The 21,711-nt window shown below is 34.5% G+C and overlaps 1 long non-coding RNA gene across 1 annotated transcript; it reads left to right on the plus strand.

Annotated features, from left to right (window-relative positions):
• Positions 1 to 778: 778 nt before the first annotated feature.
• LOC124895925 lies at positions 779 to 1,313 on the plus strand. The gene is made up of 3 exons (XR_007052110.1): positions 779 to 936; positions 1,010 to 1,094; positions 1,170 to 1,313. It is a non-coding gene; the product is annotated as an uncharacterized LOC124895925 (long non-coding RNA).
• Positions 1,314 to 21,711: the final 20,398 nt, after the last annotated feature.

Raw genomic sequence — 21,711 nt, forward strand, 5'->3', positions numbered from 1 at the left:
TATCAGTCATGGGTTAACTTGTGGTCCTTCGAGGTCATGAGCACCGTGTAGTGTTTCGGTTCAGTAAATCGGGTCGTTACATTCATATACACTATAGGTATATTTTTGCCCCTCTACACCTCAATCATTTTACACTTGTCATTCTCATTTGTCGTTCAACTTCTATTTTTGTTCTTTATTTTATTTTTCCTTAATTTTTTTATTTTTTTCTCTTTGTTTTCTTGTTTTAATTCACTTGTCTCAACCTTTATTTTTCTTTTACTTTTTTCCTCTTTTTTTCATCAAACATTATCTATTTCTTCATATCTCTCTCTTTTTTTAATTCATTTATCTCAATCTTTATTATTTTTCATTTTAATCATTTCTCTCCTCAAACTTTATTTTTTTCAATATTTATTTATTTATTTTTTTAAAATTGTTCTTCTCTTTTTCTAACCTTTATTTTTTCCTTCTTCGTTTTCTTTCTTTTTTTTTTCTTCTCTTTTTTCTTTTTTTCTCAACTTCAATTATATTTTGTTGATAAATAGAAAGTTGGATAATCCATAAAGGAATTTTCTTTTCTTTGACGTCAACATAAATTTAAGGGAATGTTTTTTTATTAAGTTAATTTGGGATTTTGTTAATTAAATTTAAAAACACACAATTAAGTCTTTACACTTAATGGACTAACTCATCCCAAATTTTAAGAAAAAATTAAAATTGGCCCAGACACTATTTGCCTACCATACCCCGCCCAAGTCCCCTTTGCTATTACATATAGATCAGTGTAAGGGTTTCCTAATTTCATTTCCCTTATTCTCCACTGCATCAACCCTATTTCAGCTAAAAAATATTGACCTTCTCCTTGTTGAATCCTTGCTTCCTCCGATATCTACTTTGGATCATTAACGATGTGCCCTGGATGCATGCTGCTGCTACTTGTATCAACTCTCAGAAGTAAGTTTTTTCTCCATTTCACTTTGTTGATTCTCATTTTCAGCTTATTTTCCTTTGATAAGGTTGCTTCCAGCTGTGTTCTCCGGTGGATGGAATATTTCTCATGTTCTTGTGCTCTATTAAGGGATTTAGGTTCCTGAATGGTATTCTAGATCCAAGTAAGCTCAACCTCTTCTCCTTCCTTAGCATTAGTCAACATTCTATTATTTACCTCTAATTGAACTTCGATGTAGTTACGGCCGATATGGAGATAATGAGATGCTTGGAACCGTAAGTAATTGGACTATAATGATTCTTTTGGGTGTAATGATTTCAAGTATCTCACATGACCCTCCCATTTTGCTGCGAATTCTTTTTGATGGCTGACATGGATTAGGCTAGCTGAATCCTCCAGCAAATATGTTGAAGACCATTCAAAAGAATTCATGAGAGAAAGAATTCAAACATCTTTTGAATGGTCTTCAACATATTTGCTGGAGGATTCATAACCGACAAACAGTGACTAAGAATACTTTGTAAAACATATCTAATCAGACTAGCTCTTCCTCTATAGGACAATAATTTTTCCTTCCAACCTTGTAGCTTATTGCTTATCTTATTCATTATAGGTTGATAGTAATCTTTCTTTTTCCTCATATGAAAAGTAGGGCTACCTAAATACATAAAAGGAAAATCTTTCCATATGATCCCTGCAACAATTTCAGCCATTACCACTATCCCTTGAGATACTTCTTTGTGCAAATATATTGCACTCTTTTCTTTGTTGATTTTTTATCCTGACACCTTTTTATATTTGTCCAAAGTAGAAGTCACTTTTTGCAAAGTAACTAAGTCAACTTTGCACAATATGATCATATCATTCGCAAAAGCAAAGTGATTTACCTTTGGGCTTTCTCTTGGCATCCCAAATACCTTAAACTCTTTGTTAGTAACCAAAGATTTGAAGGCTCTGGATATCACTTCTGCAGCCAGAATAAATAGGGTTGGTGATAAAGGATCAACTTATTTCAACGCTCTGTAGGATCTAAAAAACCCTTTAGATTGACCATTCAATAATATGGAATACCAATTGTTGCTAACCAATCTGTATACCATATCAATGATCAGTTCACTAAACCCCACCTTTCTCATTACTTTAGTTAGAAACAACCAAATCACCCTATCATAAACCTTCATCATATCCAATTTAATAATTATATTAGGAATGTTACCTCTCTTCTTGATATCTAATATAATTTCTTGAACCACCAGAATATTCTCTGCAATACTCCTTATTTGAATAAAGCCAACTTGTTCTACAGAAATAATGTCAGGCAGAACTTTATTAATCCTCTCATGAATGATTCTAGAAATGATTTTACTTACAAAATTACTTAAAGAAATATGCCTCATATCAGAAAAATTATTTACAGCTAACTTTTTGGATAGAAGTATCAGATTTGTATGGGTTACAAAATTTGGTAGTTCATACTCACAAAAGAAAGCTACCACTATTTTGTACACATCCTCCTTAATAATGCCCCATGCATCCTGAAAGTAAGCTCCTGTCATACCATCGGACCTGCCGTACTAATTCTATTCAGCCCCATACTACATCCCTAACTTCTTGCATTTCTGGAATCTTATTAAGCTCTTCCTTGTGAATATCATTCAATATTGTTGGCAATTCATCAACATATCAAAATCTGTATTATCTTCCCCTTTAGAGAATTGCTTCTGAAAAAATTGAATGGTTGTTTCTGCTATCTGATTTTGATCTTCCATCCATTCACCTTCATAATTTTGTATTCTTTGCACCTTGAGTCTATTTTTTTTCATTAACCACAGTGTTAAAGAACTTGGTATTTCTCTCACCATTCTCAAATCACTCTAACCCTACTTTCTGCCTCCAGAACTCCTCTTCTCTACTAGCTGAACATTTAATTTAGCTTGAGATTTAAACAAGAGCTCTCTATTTAAACCTGAAGGGACCTTTTCAAACTATTTTTCTCTCACCATAATAACTTATTCAGAGTTGCAATCTCTTGAAAGATATTACCAAAGCACTCGTTGCTCCAAACTGTTAAAGCTGCCTTCACTCTTCTCAATTTATGATGAAATATTAGAAATGAATTCCCCATTACTTCAGTTTCCAATTCTCTTTTATAACCTCCAGACATGACTTCTCTTTCAGCCACATGTTGAGAAATCTGAATGGTTTTGGTAATATTCTCATTCATAGTACAACAACAACAACAAACCCAGTGTATTCCCACTTAGTGGGGTCTGGGGGGGTAAGATGTACGCAGTCCACACCTCTACCTCTGATGAAGTAGAAAGGCTGTTTTCGAAAGAACCCCGGCTCAAGGCACAAGATATCACACAAACACATAGTAAAGCACAGAAGCAGATGACATAACATAAATACGGCACCCATAAGGAATATAAAACAGAGGAAAGCAGAGGAAAGCACACAGATTCGTAATAAGCATGGAACACTGAATACGGAATCATAACGGGAATAAAAAAAAAAAAAAACCCCACCAAGTAATTCCCTACACTAGCGACCCAATCTGGCCCTACTCTTCTGCCGTAATTCGCGTCTTCCAGACCTTCCTATCTAGGGTCATGTCCTCGGTGAGCTGTAACTGTTCCATGTCCCGCCTAATCACCTCACCCCAGTACTTCTTCGGCCTACCCCTACCCCGCCTAAAACCATCCAACGCTAGCCTCTCACACCTACGGACCGGGGCATCCATGCCCCTCCTCTTCACGTGTCCGAACCATCTCAATCGTGCTTCCCGCATCTTACACTCCACTGAAGTCACACCAACCTTCTCTCGGATAGTCTCATTCCGAACTCTATCCCCTCGAGTCAGTCCACACATCCAGCGCAACATCCGCATTTCTGCCACCTTCATTTTTTGGATGTGAGAGTTCTTAACTGGCCAACACTCCGCTCCATACAGCAAGGCCGGACGGACTACCACCCTATAGAATTTGCCTTTAAGCTTGGGCAGCACCTTCTTATCACACAGCACCCCCGACGCGAGTTTCCACTTCATCCATCCCGCCCCAATACGGTGCGAGACATCCTCGTCAATCTCACCGTTACTCTGGATCACGGACCCGAGATACTTGAACTTATCCCTCTTACATACCTCCTGTGCTTCCAGCTTCACTACTACCTCGTTCTCCCGCCTCACGTCATTAAACTTACATTCCACATACTCTGTCTTGCTTCTGCTCACCCTGAACCCTTTAGACTCAAGAGTTTGCCTCCACATCTCTAATTTGTCATTTACACTCCCTCGAGTCTCATCTATCAGAACTACATCGTCTGCAAAGAGCATACACCACGGCACCTCCCCTTGAATACGCCGCGTCAACACATCCATTACTAACGCAAACAAAAAGGGACTAAGAGTAGATCCCTGATGCAATCCTGTCCGGACAGTGAAATGCTCTGAGTCTCCTCCCGCCGTCCTCACCTGGGTTTTCGCTCCCTCATACATATCCTTAATTACTCTGATATATGCCTGCGGTACTCCCCTCACCTCCAAGCATCTCCAAAGCACCTCCCTGGGGACTTTGTCGTAAGCCTTTTCCAGGTCGATAAACACCATGTGCAGATCCTTCTTCCTTTCCCTATACTGCTCCACCAACCTCCGTACCAGGTGGATTGCCTCCGTCGTCGAGCGGCCGGGCATAAATCCGAACTGGTTTTCCGAGATAGACACTATCCGTCTCAGCCTCACCTCGACCACTCTCTCCCAGATCTTCATAGAGTGACTCAATAACTTAATCCCCCTATAGTTATTACAACTCTGAATGTCCCCCTTATTCTTATAGAGAGGGATCATGGTACTCCACCTCCACGCCTCGGGCATCTTTGCCGTCCTGAAAATTTCATTAAACAATCCAGTCAACCACCTTACACCAGCCTCTCCAACGAACTTCCAAAACTCCACCGGTATCTCATCCGGCCCCGTCGCCCTACCCCTACGCATCCTGCGGACTACCTGTCTAACCTCTTCTACCTTAAAACGTCTACAATAGCTAAAATCCCGACACTCCTCTGAGTGCTCCAGTTCCCCTAACACAATAGCTCTGTCCCCCTCGTCATTCAAGAGCCTATGAAAGTACGACTGCCATCTCTTCTTTATGTGGCCGTCCTCCACCAACACTCTACCGTCCTCCCCCTTAATGCACCTCACCTGATCGAGGTCACGACCCTTCCTCTCCCTAGCCTTAGAGAGTCTAAACAACTTTTTCTCCCCTCCTTTCCCCTGTAACCCTGCATACAAGCTCTCAAAAGCGGCCGTCTTAGCTGCCGTGACCGCTGACTTCGCCTCCTTCCTCGCTAGCTTGTACTCTTTCCTGTTTACCCGCTTCTCTTCTTCGTCCTTACTTTCCACCAACTTAGCATACGCCTCTTTCTTGGTCTCCACTTTCTTCTCCACCTCTTCATTCCACCACCAACCCCCCCGATGGTGATCGGCCCGGCCCCTAGAAACACCCAACACCTCCCTTGCATTTTCCCTGATGCACCTTGCCGCCCTGTCCCACATACTATCCACGTCCCCTCTACACTCCCACACCCCCTTGCCCGCCAACCTCTCCCCTATCTCCCACGCATTCACTGGCGTCAAGCCGCCCCACTTAATTCTCGGTCTACACTCCTTACTCCTCCTCTTTCTATTCTTCTTTATACCCAAATCCATAATCAAAAGCCTATGTTGGGTCGAGAGATTCTCACTCGGGATGACTTTACAGTCCTTACACAACGCCCTATCCCCTTTCCTAAGCAACAAAAAGTCAATCTGGGTCCTGGCTATCGCGCTCCGAAAAGTGATCAGGTGCTCGTCCTTCTTCGAGAAGCCCGAGTTCACCACCACCAGCCCAAAGGCCCTCGCAAACTCCAATAGGGTCGCCCCCTCTTTATTTCTCTCTCCAAAACCAAAACCACCATGCACATCCCCAAAGCCTCCCGGTAGCGCCCCGATGTGCCCGTTGAAATCCCCTGCTACAACAATCTTCTCCGAACTGGGCACGCCTCTCACCACCTCCTCCAAAGCCTCTCAGAACCGCATTTTCTCCTCCCCCCCCGCTCCCACTTGCGGCGCATAAGCACTACACACGTTCAGGGTAAACCCCCGAATGACCAACTTAATAGTCATCAACCTATCGTTGATCCTCTTCACCTCCACTACCTGACCTCTAAGCTCTTCATCTACTAAGATGCCAACTCCATTCCTACGCCTCTCGCTCCCAGAGTACCACAGCTTGTAACCATCCACATCCCTAGCCTTAGACCCTACCCACTTGGTCTCTTGGACACACGCAAGGTTGATCCTCCTCTTCCTAAGAATCTTCACAAGCTCTACGGACTTACCCTGAAGGGTCCCTATATTCCAAGACCCAACCCTCAGCCTACCGTCGCTATCCACACGCCCCCCACTACTTCTGAATAAATCTTCTACTTCTAATACTGTAAATGAATCATGCAATTCATCATTAAATAGAACTATATCCTGTCTTTTAAAAATACATTCCTCATTCGATTTTCCATCCTACCATGTATAGTTACTTCCATTGAAACCATGACCTTCTAAATTACATATATTTATGCAATGTGTGAAGTCATCAGTTTCTACTACTATTACTAGTAAACCAACCAGTTTCTATTCTTGGCTAATGATGACATTAAAGTCCCCCCATCAACCATGGTTCTTGAATTCTCTGAGACATTTCTTCAAGTGACTCCCATAACCTTAATCTGTCGCCTTATGAACATTTTGCATAAATTAAAGTTACTATGACTACTACTCCAGCTTTTTGATTTTCCAGTCTTAATGTCAGTTGCTGCTCTTCATCTTCAATAACTGTAAAGCTAATACAAGACTGTAAAGCTAATACAAGACTCCATAAAAGCCCATATTTTACCAGATAAATTAGCTGCTGAGTGCTGCATTCCTAACCTTCTTATATAGTCTTCAATTTTATGACTATCCTGAAATGGCTCCATTATCCCTATAAAAGTGAAGTGATGTCTTTTTGTAATGTGATCAGTCTAATGAAGGCCTTCTGAGTATTTACTGACCGAATATTCCAAAATAGAGCATTCATCAAGACTTATTTTTTAAAGAACTCCTAGTCTGCATTGAACTTTCTTTAGCTCCTTGGTCTCTCTTTCTGTGAATACCTTGGTCTGCTTTTAATCTATCAATTTGCTGAGGGGACATGTTGCCTTTAACTTCTACCTTGTCAATATTTTTCTCTAAATCATTGTATCCAAAACAACTTTTTCTTCATTACTAAAATCAATCTGGCTTTCAACTTGTATTTCTAAAGGTATAATATCTTCAATTACCTTTGTATTCTCATCACTAGGTTGAGAGTTAACAATGGATAGCCATATGTTCTCATCCTTTTTGTCATTTGAACTATGCTGTAAAATTTCTCATGTTCTAAGATTATGATCCTCTTCCTTATCCATCATGTGTGTTTGTTTTCTCCCAGTATCACCAATCTGATCTAACACCTTGTCTTCACCTATTTTGATAAAATTGTTGTGACCCATTCCTTTGTACTTTCTTTACTGACTTCTTGTTGCTTATCATTGTCTTTGTTAACATCATTATTATTCTCATTATGTTGCTTCTCTTTTGCAAGAGTATCAAAAGTATTGGAAACTGCAATGTCCTTAGATTCTTCCTCTTCCACCTCTCCTAATATGTGGCCAAATTTATCTCTCTTATACTTATTGCGCCTGGTTGTCCATTGTTACTTATAATTTCTCCTCATTTTCTGATTATTCTGGAAAGATTTTGCATTATGATCTTTTTCTCCTTTTACTTGGAGCTTTGTGTCTTCTTCTTTCTCTTCATTTTTCTTGTCCATAAGCTCTGGATGAACATTCCAAAAAGAGCTTTCATCGTGTCCTTGTAGACAACACTCTTTAAGTATTTAGGCTTGTAGTCATAATGGATTTATACCCACTTGAATTTTATTTCTCCAGTGACATCATCCTCTTTATTGATTCTAACTTTTTTTGGTAGATTAGCAACCAAATAAACCTCAACCTTCACTCTTGTACAGCTTGGTCGTGTTTGGTTCTTGGTTGCCATTTCAACTGTTAACGACTTCCCTACTACTGAAGCTATTGAAAAAAGAGCTTTTTTAGCAAAAACATTTAGTGGTAGATCTGACATTTAAATCCATGCTCAGTCGTAGTTTCCATATCTGGATCAAATCAAGGGTCCCATTTTAATGTTCTGATCTGCCAATACATATCTTTGGCTTTGATATAATATGCAGTTGTTATATGAGATTGACATAATCTTCTAAAATATTCAATCAAATGAGTATGTGTCTTAAATCTAGTACTCCAATATTACAATCTCCTTTGATACCACATTGATTGGGAATATGTTTCCTAAACTCCATTATGTCTGGTTTCCCGTAAGAAAATTTACCAATAACAACATATTATAAATTTTCTTGTATAATCAATTTCCTTATTTCATATGACTTCCACGTTATACTTGGATCCCCATGCAGAATTACAACTATTTTTGGAGTAATTTTTTCTACCATACTACTACTATCCTTGGGTTTTAATAAATTAGCATAAGTCACCTTCTTTGGAACATCAACTTCCCCCTCCTTTCAAATTCCTTTAGTTTCTAACTATTTTTCGATGGGTTAACCCCACCAAAGGTGGTGACCATAGTGGCCAAATAGTAAGCTAACTTTTTTAGGTTTAGGGTTTAGAGAAGACTAGAGAGCTTTTTTAGGTTAGTTGTTTTCCGTGTGGGACTGAAAGTAAATTTAAGTGCATGACTTATTGTTTGGAAGTCCTTTTGGATAAGTCTTTCTTCTAAGATAAGAGTTATAGAATATCTCATAAATCAAGACACAATATGGTAGTGTCAACACTTGTCCATTGGGTGTAGCTTATTTTTGGGTGGTTCTTGGGTTAAGTCTTGTTTTAGAGGCCAAATTAATAGACCATCTCATAAATCAAGACACAGTGTAGTAGTGCCAACTTTTATCCATGGGTGTAACTTATGGGCTAAGCATTGCCTTAAGACAAGAGTTATAGAATATCTCAAAAATTAAGACACAATGTAGTAGTGTCAAATATTGCCCATAGAGTGTAACTTGTTGTTTGAAAGTCCTTGGACAAAGTCGTGCCTCTAGGGCAGAGTTATAGAACACCTCATAAATCAAGACATAATGTGGTAGTGTCAACTCTTACTCATGAGCATAACTTATTTTCTAAAAGTCCTTAATTTATAAAACATCTTATAAATCAAGACACAATGTGTTAGTACCAACTCTTATCCATGGGGCGTAACTTATTTTTTAAAAGTTCATGAGCTAAGTTTTGCCTCTAAGGTAAGAGTTTTAGAGCATCTCATAAATCAAAACATAATGTGGTAGTGTTTGCTCTTACCCATGGGGTGTAACTTGTGGTATGAAAGTCCTTGGGTTAAGTTTTGCCTCTAATACAAGAGTTATAAAACATCTCATAATCAAAACACAATGTAATAGTGTTAACTTTTACCTATGGGGCGAACTTGTTGCTTGAAAGCGCTTGGACTAAGTCTTTTCTCTAAGGGAAGAGTTATAGAACATCTCATAAATCAATACACAATGTGGTAGGGTCACCTCTTTCTCATAGGGCATAACTTGTTGTTTGATGGTCCTTGGACTAAGTCTTGCTTCCAAGGCAAGAGTTATAAGCATTTCATAAGTAAAAACACAATGTGTTAGTGTTGACTCTGGTCCAAAGCACATAACTTGTTGTTTGAAAATCTTTGGAATAAGTCGTGTCTCTAAGCAAGAGTTGTAGAACATTTGATAAATCAAGACATAACGTGGTAGTGTCAGCTCTTTCCCGTGGGGCATAACTTGTTGTTTAAAAGTCCTTGGGCTATATCTTGCCTCTAAGGTAAGAGTTATAGAACATCTCATAAATCAAAACACAATGTGGTAGTGTCAACTCTTGTCCCTGGAAAGTAACTTGTTGTTTGAAAGTCCTAAGTCTTGCCTCTAAGACAAGATTTATAGAACATATCATAAATCAAGATACAATGTGGTAGTTTCAACTCTTATCCATTGGACATAACTTATGGTTTGAAAGGAAACGAAGAAAAAAGTAATAAAAGTTGTGAAAAATGAAAAAAAATTAAGAAATAAAAAATAAAAATAAAAATAATAAAAAAGAGAAAAAGAAAGATAGAAGAGAAAAGGAAAATAAATTGAGAAAAAAAATAAAAAATAAAGGCCTAGAAAAATTTAAAAATAAAAAAATAAAAATCAAAGAAAAATTTAAAAAAAGAGAAAAAATTAAAAAGTAAAAGTTGAGAGGAGAAAAGGAAAAAAAAGTAAAGGTTGAGAAAAATTATAAAATAAAAGAGAGAGAAAATAAAATAAATCAAAGTAAAATAAAAAAGAAAACATAATAGAATAAACAGAAGTTAGAGGTGAAAAGGAAAAAAGTAAGGGTTGGGAAAACTTGACAAAAAAATGAAAAAGGAAAAATAAAAATCAAAGTAAAATAAAAAAATGAAAGAAAGTTGAAAGGTAAATAAGTATGTAGTTGATTAGAAATATTTGAGATATACAGGGACAAATAGTTATTTGTTCCACATTTCTTATGGGGGACAAAATTTTTATCTACTATGAGGATCATTTATGTAGTTTACACGATCCGAGCAATGCATGTACTCAATATTAAAGTAGAAAAATTAAAATTAATTATAGGCGAAATGGTTTGGTGGACCCTTGTACTTGTCTAAGTTTGTAAAATGAACACCTATATTTAGCATTTTGTTATCTGAACCCTCAACTGAATAAAACTCAACATTTTAAATCCTATTTTGGTATGTGATATACAACGCCTCCACGTCAATTTCAACGTTATTTTAAAATGCTACATTAAATTTCACATCTTTTTTGAATGACATATAAAAGATTAAATATCAAAAAAATAAATTACATATAAAAAATAAATAGCATAAAATCAAATTTAAAACAAAACCAAAAAAAAAAGTTCCCCCCTCCAGTTTTAGTTTACTCGTTTCTCCCCCTTCCCCACTTTTTTCTTCTTCTTTGTCTTTCTGCTCCTATGCTTCAACCCAACAACACTCTCCATCTCTCTCAATATTCTATCAATCAAATAAACTAAATTCACCCGTTATCATAATTTTTTGACAAGATCAGGGACGGTTGGACAACTTCATTAAAGGAAAAACTACATGGAGTAGCATACCTAAGTCTTAAATTATAAAAAATAGCAACACTTTAATAAAATTACACTCGTAGCAAAAATAATATTATTTTAATATGGTTCCCTACTTTACTACCTTAAAAAAGTTACTGTGTATAGCTTCCCCTTTTTCGCTTTTCTCGTACTCTTTTCTTTATTCCTTTTTCACGCCATTATCAGATTTCCTCTTTCAAATTTCTTTCTTTCGTACAGTTTTTGCACTATCTGATAAGGATGGTGTTCCTCAATTTTAGGTAATTAATTAATTCCGTTATCGTATGTTATCAGTTCTTTTTTTTGTACTGTAATCAGTTTCTCCATTAGCAACTCCAAATTTAAGATTTTTATGCTCTAATGGCTGAACACACAATAAAATCACGAATAAATAGGGGTATACCACCTATTAATTTGGTGTCTAATAATTCACCATCTTTTAGTCTTGGATTAACTCAAACTCAAGACGATGTAGTTAAAGTTGTTTCAGATCCTTTATAGTCGAGGAAAATTATGAGTACGAAGGAGATTAGGTCCAAGTTTTGTAACGACCCGATGAAGATGGCTGATGTTTTGAAAAAAAATAATTGAAGAAAACTTCTTCTCCAAAACAACAAAAAATAAAAAAAATATGAGAAGAAAAGAAAAGCCAAAGAAATTGCAGAGTCAGGCAATGTTGATGACGATGTTGAGAACTCTTTTACTAGTGAATCTGAAGAAAACATAGAAGAAGTGGTATTTTTCGTTGTAAATGTATTTTTATTTACTATTATATATTTAGGGATTTCAGTAAAACTTTTCTCAAATTTGGGGGTAATATGTATTTTTTCATATATTTCAGTTAATATGTATTTCAGCAAGCTAATTTTGTGAAGATTATAGGTTAAATAGATATTTTTGGTTAACATGTATTTAATTGTATTTTAGGTGAAGCTGATATATTTATTTGTATTTTGTATATTACATGATATTTGCTAGGTTGCATGTATGAAAAATACATTTTTATAGGAACTACTCATGAAGAGGTTTTTGACTATATGTATTTTTCTTATAATTGATATGTATTTTTCACTATTTTGGATTGTTGAAATGTACAAATACGTTCTATGGTTTTGGCCATATTTGTATTTATTGAAATACAAATACACGTATGTTCTTGGACGTAATTGTATTTATTAAAATACAAATACATTTTGTAGATTGTGTTATAGAAATTTAAAGTGCATACAAATACATATGCACTTTCATTGTATTTTCGTTATGGTTCAATATACATTTTAAGGTATAGGGTAGTATTTTTATTTTTTTACATACATATCAAATTTCATATGTATTTTGCTTTAGTGTCAATTTTGTATTTTTGGTTTGTTCAATATACGTATGCATTGATATATGTATTTTTTAATGTGTTGGTTGTGTTTAGTTATTTTTCACAGTTTAATAAGGTGCGATTTTACTTTGTATAGGTGCCGCGTGATAAAATTCTTATTGTAAGAAAACTTTCAAGATTTGCACCACATGATAATGGCATTGAGAAAAATTTATGGGCCATATTAAATAAAGAGCAGTACAAATATTTTTGTGACAATAATATCTTTGGGTATTTCATGAAGAAGAAACACTATGTGGTTCAAGCACAATTGTGCAAATGTGTTATGCCCCTTGAGATATTGTGGGACTACAACATGAGAAAACAAGAAGCAAAAGCTCAAAGTGATGATGAAGCACCATTGAGATCTGTTAGGGAAAGCAAGATAACTAGTGTCACAGAAGTTTTTGATGCCTGGTTGTTTATAATTTTATTACATTACGTAGTTGTCAAGATTAATCTGGATGTTGGTATTCATTGTAGAATTTTTCTTTTTTAATGTTTTGAAGTGAATCAACCTTACTGATATTGAAGTGAATGAAAGTAATTCATTTTAGTCTTTTATGTTGAATATATTTTCAATAATTTTGTAGTATGTGTTTTATTTCAGTATTCAGTTTTATTTGTTACATTGAGATTTAGCTTCAAAAATACATATGCTCTTTTTAGATTTTGCCATATATACATATAAAATATTAATGTTTAACTTAAAAATACATATGCAGTTAACATCATATGTATTTTAATATTTTTTATTTATTGTCAAATGCATATGATATTTTATATTTATTTTTTTAGTAGGTGTTCATATACTATATTTTTTTAGTATATAGATTGACAAATTCATCAGCCAAAATTTATAAAAAAATTATGTTATTAAACATGACTTATAATACAAATACATATTGGTATTAATTTCTAACATTTTTTAGCAAATACATATTGATATCACTTTCTCAATTTTACTGTTGTTCTGTCTTATCTTATGTTTTGTGGTGAATCAAATTAAAGTTACTAATTGAGAAGTGATTGAAAGTTATTCATTTTACTCATACATGTTGAATATGATTTCGATAAGTTTATAGTACATGTTTGTTTTTCAGTGTTCAGTAAGATTTGGCACACAGTTCAGATTACACTTCAAAATACATATACACTGTGCGTAGCTGATATTCCACTTGAATACGTTTGCTGCTCAAATCCACATTTAGGTGAGATGCGAAAAGTTTGTGTAGTTCATTGAATGATGTTGTCGTGCTCAATAATATTACATCATTGACGTACTCTTCATAGTTTTTTTTCATACGTCCACCTTTTGGAGTGCTTCACGAGAACTGATATGCTTCCCATTGATAACTTATTTCACCTAAAATATATAAATATACACACATGTAAGCTATCAATAATTACAACATACACTTAGAAAAAATAAATTCAAATAAATTTCTACAGTTATAAACGTAAACAATATATACTTACATAACCAACAACTACATCCAAAAATACAATTACAAAACATTGGTTAAACTTAAAATACAAATAAAAAATTTTCATCCAAAATACAATTACATATTAGTTGTTCAACGTTAAATACCATCAAAGCCACACCCTCCATAATCGAACACAACCAAATTATCTACAAATGAATTTTTCACATATACAAATATACTATCAAATTTTGAGAATCAAAACTCCAAAAAATTAAATTTTATCAGCTTTAAAAATTAATTTCGATCACTATTTTTGTTCTACCGAATTAATTTTGTGTAGCATTAACTTTTACTCGAAATTCTTTTACAAAATACTCAAAATAAATTAACGACAACATGAAAAATTTGAACGAAGCAACAGTAATGGATCAATAAAAATTTTTGAACCAAATAACTGTAACAGTGCAGAAAAAATTAATAACAAATTTTATTTTTTTGATTTCATAACACATGATGAAATTGATATGAGAAAATACATTATGAATGAATACCTTCAACAATAGTAAAGGATGAATTTGCAATCGATGTTTGAATTCGAACAAATTATCCAGAAGAAGGTACAATTTATCGCTGAATTCGAAGAAACTAATTGTTGAATTTGAAGAAATTGAACAGAAGAAGATACACTTTAATTTGATTGTACAATTAGAAGAAATTGAAAAGAAAAGGATTTAATGGATTTTGTTTTTGATTTTGATTTTTGTTTTGCCTGAACATGCTTTTTGAAATTGAAATTTGAATTTGATTGTTGTTGCTAACAAATAATGGAAATCACGTGATTTATGAGTTTTTTATGGGAAAAAAATCTGCACATTAATTTAAGATAATTTTACCATAATTACCGCAACTGATTTCAGTTAATTAAGGGCAGTAAAATTATTTGTATTTGTATTTTTATAGCAACAGTTTGTTAAAATACAAATACGAGTTGCTATATTATGTAATTATGAAAGTGTTGCTATGAATCTCATAATTAAGGTTTTAAGTATGCTATTTGTGAATTTTGCCCGCCCTTAAAAGACCATTGTCTTAGGCTCCCAAATTTGGGAGGCCCATTTTCTTATAATTGTTGGAGTAGATTTTTGTTTAAAAATTACTACTTACATAGTATTTATGTAAAATAAAAGGATAGAAATTCTTGGAGGAAAAATAATGTACTTCACTTGAAAGTAGGAAATTCGATGGACAAATGAGTTGATTGATGAATGACACTTTTTACTTTTTCCATGGAAAAAGAATGTTAATCCTTTACTTTTTTCTGCTTTTTAGGTTATCATTTTTTTAAATCTCTTTCTCAATTTTCATATCTTACTTTCACCCTCTCTATTCTTTATTCTTTCTTATTTTCTTCTACTTGAGTTCAAGAAACAATTCAAAGGCTAAAGATTTTGATAATTTTAACTTGAAGAGAACATCCAAAAAATATATTGGAATCAAATTTTCGTATTTCTTAAATCGGATAATATTATTTTAACTTTTCAATATTAGTTTTATTTTTTATATTTATTTTCTTTTATTGTAGATAATGTTTAGATTATTTGTTAGAATTTTGAAATGTCAATTAGAAAGTACAAATTCGGTCATTCGAAACTTAAAAGAAAAAAAAATCGATAATTTGATAAAATCTCAAGAAGAAGCTCTTGATAAATTTTTGATGAATAATATCAAAATTAGATCAAACAATGTCGGAGAATATTCTTTAGATGAACAAGTCACTAACTTAGTTGAGTTAGATGATGAAATAATCCAAATAGAAGAAGAAAAAAAGAAAATTAGTGAAGAATCGAATATAGATTCTCAAGAAGATCAAGAACCAATAAATAAATCGAATAATTGTATTCCTAAAAACATTTATGATTCTAGTCAATGGAATAATGTTAATACAAATTTAAGAGATCTGTTAATAGAAAAGAAGTCAATTGAAATTACCAATATAGATTTTTCAAAGAATGAATCTTTAAGACATTTTTCGACTACATATTATTTTCAAAATTTGGCAAATGGAGAAAGACATGAAAGAACTTGGTTAGTTTATTTCAAAGATTTGAACAAAGTATTTTGCTTTTGTTGCAGTTGTTTAATGCTACTTTCAATGTTAAGAATAATAATTTAGCTAATGAGGGTAGTAGAGATTTAAAAAATTTTAGTACTAAACTTAGAACTCATGAAACGAACAACCAACATATAATCAATACGAGTTCATAGATTAATTTAGAAGTTAGATTGTGCAATAATAAAATAATTAATAAAAATGTGCAAGATCAAATTAATAAAGATAGAGAACATTGAAAAAATATACTGTCAAGAATTATTTCTATCATAAAAAATTTTGGAAAAAATAATTTAGCATTTAGGGGAAAGAATGAAAAGACTTATCAAGAAGATAATTGAAACTTCTTAAAGTCTTATTGAAATGATTGCATAATTTAATTCAATAATGCAAGAACATATTTGTAGAATCAAATATGATGAAATTCATAACCATTATCTTGGGCATAATATACAAAATGAATTAATAAAATTGTTGGCAAGTGAAATGAAGAATAAGATTATTGAAAAAAAATTATAGAAACAAAGTATTTCTCCACCATACTTGATTGCACCCCAGATACAAGTCATCAAGAGTAAATGTCTTTTATATTACGGAGTGTGAATATTTCAACAACTCCAATAAAATTATCGAATATTTTTTTTGAATTCTTAAAAGTGGATAATACATGTGGAAAAAGTCCTTTTGAAGTTATTTTAGATGAAATAAAATGTATTGGACTTGATATTGAGAACTTAAGAGGACAAGGATATGATAACGACTCTAATATAAAGGAAAAACATTAAGAAGTGCAAAAAAGCCTTCTTGATATAAATCCTAGATCATTTTATACACCGTGCGGTTGGCATAATCTAAATTTAGTTATATGTGATAAGACTAATTCTTGTACAAAAGTTATATCATTCTTTGGAGTGTTACAATGCATATATTCACTATTTTCTTCTTTCACTAAGCGATGGAAAATTTTAAAAGAAAATGTATCCGGTTTAAATCTTAAATCATTGTCATAAACAAGTTGGAAAAGTCATATTGAAAGTATTAAAGCAATAAGATTTCAAACTCCACAAATAAGAGACGTTTTAATGAAATTAGTGCAAGTTAGTAATGATCTAAAAACTAAAAGGGAAGCTAATCGTTTAGCAATTTATGAGCTTGAAAATTTTGAGTTTTTATTAGGTATGAGTATTTGGTATGATGTTATAACAACCTGAACCAGGTCCTGGCCGTGATGGATATCTTAAGTCCGACGAGGACCAGAGATCACCACCTTTGCCTAGCTAAAGAGAACACAATACAGCTAACAACAGATGAATTATGAACATTTAACAAGATAAACTGAGTTTCAAACATATAAAAATATAGAAAACTCAGAAAATAATTTAAAAATTTGAACACATCCCAATCCACAATAATTTACAAAGCCTCGAAACTGACCAAAACCAATCTAAGTCGAGACAAGCCCCCGATGATAGCCAAAAAAATTTGATAGGAGTAGTATAAGACATAAGCAAAACAAGACTTCAAATTGATAACCACCCTTTTAGAGGATGGAAGCTCACCGCTTCAAAGTTGACTACTAAAAACCTAGAAATCCTATGATTGTGCAGAAAAAATAGAAGTGTCTCTGGTTCCTGCATCGCGTGGGGATACAACATCCATAGAAGGTTAGCGGGTTGTGCGCGAGCATATAACTCAGGTAAGGGATAAAATAATGTCACGATCAACAGTGTAAAATCATCCAATCTAATGCACACAATCATATCCATATACATATACATAAATATAACATCCCGGGATAGAAAATAAGGGTCAGCATGAACTTTAAAACATTAGCCTAGACTGTATAGCTCAACCATCATAAAAAGGCACCCACGAGCTATATGGGATCAGTTCTCCCCGCTGAAAGGGCCCCAATGCGTGTAGCCGCATAAACCAGAGAATAATCGTATGTACATATATACTATGGGGGCCTCGAACCACCCGGTCATATATCTAAGGTGACAAACACCCGATCATGTAGCAAAGGGGATTTGAACCTCATGATGATAAAGCAATGGTGACTCAAACACTCAACCATTTCGACCCTCACCGGTAAATACAGTTTCTAGTATTGGTCCATTGGGACCTCCACTTTCATGGCCTAGCTACACAATCCCCTTTAAGCCCAATTAAAATAAGTTTCACACAACCCATTTCATTGAACTATGATACACATCAGGCATACACTGTTGATATCGTCATACCAAGTACACTTGCAAGGTAATATCATCATACCATTACAATTTTCTTAACTTGAGAAAACACCCCCTTTGTTCATTAAATCAATGTGGGGGAATGCCACGACTCCCTTTGTTCATTACATCAAAACTATTATGTTTTAATAACCTTTTTATATCATGCAATGGTTTCAAAAGTAGTTCAATGTGCATACCTTCATATTAAAAATAAGTTTCACAAGTTTAGGTTAAGGTTATACCAATTGCATTATTCAAAAGCATCAGTTTGGAAAAATCCACAACCCCTATTCCAATTAACCATACCCATGCACCCCAAATAGTTCAAACTGTGAATCATTCATAAAAGCCATGAAACAAATAATTCATTTATTAAAGCTCAAAAATCTGCAACCCATATTTATAAACCACATGCTTTTAACAAAATAAACTTTGGGAAAGAGTAACATATCTTAAAGTGTCACAATTATGGAGAACAAATCTGGAATTGACCCCTAGATGCTTAACATTGAGAAACCCTAGCTTGTTCTTTCTTTGGAAATTTTGAGAGAGATAAGAGTATATTTTGGTTTGATAAAGGATGAAAATAATGTCCTAAAGCTATTTTATGGTCGTGCATCTTAAGTGAGAAAAGAAAAAAATATCCAAAGTGCCCTTAATTAAAAATTGAAAATTTATCGTCAGTAACGACAGGTCACCCTATAATTCATGAGGACACATTATGACTCGTCACCACGAGTCATAGTCTGGACAATGACCAAGGGCATATACACTAGTCTGAGTACTATTCGAGTCATACGACTCGTATAAACACCTCACGACTCGTATGGATAAGTCGTGGTCTGAGCAGTAGCTTAAGGACCCCTTACTGTTGACCCTACAATTAGTACATCACGACTTGTATAGAGTCTTAATGACTGGTTAAGTCTAGTCGTACTCAGAACAAACACTTTTTGGCAACCTCACTTTTGGTGAACTTATGGTGAGCTTACGACTCTTAAGGTAAATTATAGGTTGGAAAGTGAGTCCAAAAACTCAGAAATTTTTAGGATAAAAAATCTGGGGTGTTACATTCTCCTCCTCCCAAGATTATTCATCTCCGAATGGTGGTATAAGGCATCCATCCATTAGCAGGATTTAACACAGAACACAATCACACTTTTGTTTAAAAAAGATAGAAAACAAAGATATTAAGGAATACACATACCTTGAGCACGATTATCCAAAGAGGAAAACAAGAATGGATATTTGGACTTCATGTCATCTTCAGCTTCTTAAGTAGCTTTTTCAACCTTATGGTTCCTCCATAGAACCTTCATTGAAGCCACATCCTTAGTCCTCAAATGACAGACTTGGTATCTAAAATCTCAATTGGGACTTTCTCATAAGACAAGGAATAAAAAATGCCAGCACTATCTAAAGGGACGACCAAGGAAGAATCACCCATGCACTTCTTCAATATCAATACATGGAACACCGGATGGAGAGAACCCAGACTCGAACGCAACTCCAAAGCATAAAGCACATTTCCCACTCTCCTCAAGATCAAGTATGTGCCAACATAACGGGGACTAAGCTTTCCCTTCTTCCCAAACCTCATCACCCCTTTCAAGGGGGAAACCTTCACGAACAAATTGCCAACATCAAAATCCAACTCCCTAAACCTCACATCTGCATAGGACTTTTGGCGATTTTGGATGGTCTTAAGCCTATCCCTAACCACCTTCACCTTTTCCACGGCTTGATGAACTAAGTCAGGGCTAAATAATCTAACCTCACCAACTTTAAACCACCCAATAGGAGAACGACATCTCCTACCATACAAAGCCTCAAATAAAGCTATCTGAATACTAGAATGATAATTGTTATTATATGCAAACTCTATGAGAGGCAAATGATCTATCCAACTACCACCAAAGTTAATCACACAGGTCCTTAGCATATCTTCTAAGGTTTGAATAGTGTTCTCTACTTGTCCATCCATCTGAGGGTGGAAAGCAGTGCTAAGGTTCACTTTAGTTCCCAAATCTCTCTGAAATGACCGCCAAAAGTATGATGAGAACTGCGTACCTCAATCAAATATAATAAAACAGGCATACCATACAACTTAATGATCTCCTGAATGAATAGCTTAGCATAATCCTCTGTGGAAAAGTTAGTCCTCACAGGCAAGAAATAAGCAGGCTTAGTCATCTGTCAACGATGACCCAAATCGAAGCAAACAGATAATAAGACCGTGGAAGACCAGTAATGAAATCCATATTAATCACTTCCCATTTCCATATGGGCAACTCAATGTCTTAAGACAACACACCAAGTCTCAAGTGCTCCATTTTCATTTGCTAACAAACCACACATCAGGCCACAAAATTGTCCACGTCTCTCTTTATGTTTTCCACTAATAAATCTCTTTTAAATCATGGTACATCTTCTTCGAACTAAGATAAATAATACACCTCGACACATGAGCCTCATCCGAAATCTTTCCTGCAGCCCATCGACATCGAGAATACATAATCTCCCTCGATACCTCAAGATACCATCACTACCAATCTCAAAATCTAAAACTTTTTGTTGACCTACATCATCCTTAATCTTCATCAAAATAGGATCTAAAACTTATTTCTCTTTCACCTCAGTACTGAGAGAAGACTTCACCACATATTCATCAAAATAGGATCCAAAACTTACTTCTCCTTCACCTCAGTACCAAGATAAGACTTCACCATCTCTTAAACGATTACCCCACCATCCTTAAAATCCAAAAGACAAGCTCTAAGGTTAGCCAAATGGTGAAAATCCTTCACCAGCCTATGCTTTTCCTTATCCACATGAGATAAGCTCCCCATAGATAACCTGCTAAGAGCATTAGCAATTGTAATACCCCATATTTTAAAGTCACTATACAATATACGACTCATGCATTGAGTCGTATAGACATCATACGAGTCATATGTTCAAACTCATACCCATGACTGTGTATGATAGGTGATATTCTATTTAAGGTATGAATTAAACCTTTGAAGTCTTAAAGTAATCATACAATTCATACATGGTAAGTCATAAGTATGACTCATATCTTGATCAGTGAAGGATCCAAGGATCAAGCCTCATGTTTTGATAGATTTATAAGTTACTTAGACATATATTAAGTCCTCAATTAATTCTTAGCTCATGATCAAGTCAAAACATCCCTTAGCAATTAAGTTCTTATGAATAGTATAACTATAGTCATATTCAAATGAGCGTAACTTCTGTTATACTAAGAATTTCTGAGATTACTATCCCCCAATAGATAGATAATTTAATTATATTTCCAACTATACCAATTTTTCCTTAATTCGATGTCGGGGAGAAAATTTATGGCCAAATTACTGAAG

Source organism: Capsicum annuum, chromosome 2, assembly GCF_002878395.1.
Source record: "Capsicum annuum cultivar UCD-10X-F1 chromosome 2, UCD10Xv1.1, whole genome shotgun sequence".
NCBI lineage: Eukaryota > Viridiplantae > Streptophyta > Magnoliopsida > Solanales > Solanaceae > Capsicum > Capsicum annuum.